This window comes from Chenopodium album, chromosome 24 (genome assembly GCF_948465745.1).
Source record: "Chenopodium album chromosome 24, dcCheAlbu1.1, whole genome shotgun sequence".
In the NCBI taxonomy this organism is placed as follows: domain Eukaryota; kingdom Viridiplantae; phylum Streptophyta; class Magnoliopsida; order Caryophyllales; family Amaranthaceae; genus Chenopodium; species Chenopodium album.
Genome location: NC_137857.1, coordinates 2,068,072 through 2,070,968, shown reverse-complemented (window position 1 = coordinate 2,070,968; position 2,897 = coordinate 2,068,072).

Below are 2,897 nucleotides of genomic sequence, written 5' to 3'. Positions count from 1 at the left end.
TAATTCATGACTTGCTTTGACCTTACCTTCATTACCCTTTAAAAATTGAATATTGTATCACTAGACATGTAGATGACCCACATAACCACGCTAACCCCGATCTAACCTGTCCAATAACCAGTTCTAGACTTCTAGCTAGTTGTCAAGTACCAACTACTCTTACAACTTACAAGACTCCTTAGATCGTGACTAACTACATCATACAAGTATATGCTAAAAATAGGTACGTAAGTAGTGACTTAGTGTGAACAAATGAACAATATGACGATAGAAGCAAGGTAACTTTTTATTAAAATATGATGATCTAAATTGAAATGCATGAATATGTTGCTGAGTCATGCACTTTGAATTACAAAAAATAATATTATTCTATCTTTTAATGACTAAGATTGATGTGGCATGCTAGCAATGGCTTAATTAAAGCTTTGCGCGTTTGAATATACCTTTCAAATTAAGCTTCCTTACAATATTTTGCAACAATTTTTTATAGTATCATATGATTCACGACATTGGAATAAATAAATGATTTTCTTTATGTATGGTCCCTAAGATACTTACATTTTTTTTTTTTTTTTTTTTGAAAGAAGATACTTACATATTTTGTTTCTTTTTGTTATTAAAATAAGATACCTAGTTACAATATTAATTAAGTTGTTGTAGCTTTTTAATCAACATTTTTTAATAGGCTAATTAGCTTTCATTAATTATTGGTTACATCAAGTCATGGGCAACAATAAATCTAATTACATGTAATGACCGTAATTAAATATAAACATTTTGTAGGGTTCTTGGATTAAGACACAAATTATTAATCTTTTGCGTAATGTGTATACATCAAACTTTTGGACGATTCCGATTATTAATGTTATGCTAATTAAAAACAATTTTAGAGCGTCTTGGTAATTATCCTATTTGTTTAAGGATGACGAAAACGTGTAAAAGGATATATTCACCAAATTAGCAACCATCTAATAATAATTAAAATCTAATTACTCTTTTTTAACTATAAAGTCTAGATATATAATCCCCATAAGGTAAGGATGTTACGAAAGAAATAGTCCTTGATAATTGACTCCCTTTTTAATACGAACAACGCTTGCTAAAAGGATACCTAACTTGGATTAAAAATTTGCAAAGTATATAATACATGTTTTTTTACTTAGTTTGTTACACTCTAACAATATTAGGGTGTCTAAGATTCTAAACAAACAAAACACATTAATATGATGTGCGATAAAATTCAACTAAAAGCAAAATTTGTTAGGCTAACCACAATATCAATGAAAACTTTCCAGGGCATGTTTATGTTGTCAGTAAAAAAATTTAGGACATCTGTATGTGTAATGACGCTCTCTGTGTATCAAACAAACACCACTAGTGCACCAAAAGAATACAAGTGCATATGCAAATCAATATAATATTATAATTTTTTTAAAAAAATATAAGAGGAAAAAAAAAAAACTTTATAGTTCATTTTTATAGGTATAATTGGAGTACATAGTGGCTGGCCATGCAGTGTGGCCAACCGCCATGGAATTACTTATAAGGGGTTACTTATAAGTTAGTGGTTTAGTTGTTACTCTTTGACTGTTATAAGGGATTACTTAAAGTCTGTTTTGTTCACCTTATTTTCACTTATTCTAGGTGTAATAAGTTCAGATAAGTTCTCTCGCCTCTCCTCTCCTTTCCTCCTCTCTTTTAGGGTTTCTTCAAAATCTTGGCCGTTTAGGCCGGAAATAGTCTAATTTCTTCGGAATTTAGACTATTTCCGACCCTTTTCTCTTAATTTTATTTAGTTTTGCTATTTAGTTTTCAATAAATCTACACAAGTAGTGTAGATATTCGTCCGTCTCCCTGTGGTGGAGTGTCTCCCTATGGTGGAGTTGTTAGTTTTTGTTAGTTTAGTTGTTTGTTTATGTTCGTTCAGGGTTTGTTTGTGTGTTAGGGTTTATCAAAAAGGTAATATCTTTTGCCCTATTGTCAGTTCTTTGGTAAAGATTTGTTCGGAATCGCAACAGTTGTCAAGTTTTCAAATGCGTTCAGGCGAATCAGATGAGAATCATCCTTACGACTACAACAAATCGTTAGATTATCTTTCCGAAAAGGCTTTATATTCCAGCGATGTGTACGAGAGATGTACCACAGTGCAAGATCTTTTCAACGATCGTAGCTTTGATTCAGAAAACCCTAATTTGATTCAATTTTATGTATTTGTTAATTTAGATTTCATTTGTAGATGCCGGATGGCTTTTTATTAATGAATTGATTTGTTTTAAAAAAAAAAGTTCAGATAAGTTCAGTTCAGGTTTAATAAGTTTTGATAAGGGTTACCCAAGTACAAATTACAACTAAAAAAAGTTTTAATAAGGTCTAATAAGTTCACATAAGTTCAGATCAATTTAGGTAAGTTTAGATAAGTTAAGATAAGTTCTTAAGTGAAAATTAGGTGAATAGAACACACTCATATCATCTTTGTTTTACGAGCTCCTAAGATAGCAATCAATATTAAAAGTGTAACAAAAAGTTCCGGTTTCTTAGTTAACTGTATTTTACAATGATTTAGGTCAAAATATTTGTAATACAAAATTAAAAATTAACTGAAAACACGTGAATTTGTAGAACTTGGTCTTTTTTTTTAGTTTAGACATAAAAAGAGAGATAACACGGTCATATGTTATAAAGTAAACCTGATAGCTCGGTCCGATTTTGGGCGGGTTTTGGGTAGATTTTTTCGGCCCGAAATTGGGTCGTCAAGCCCAGCCCGGTCCAAAATTTTATATTTTTGGGCGGCTTTGGGAATGCAGTTTTATGCATTTTAAGTTGTTTTTTTGGCCCGACCCGAGGGCCTGAAAAAATTTCGGCCCAGCTTGTCCCGACCCGAGGAGCGATTGATTTTT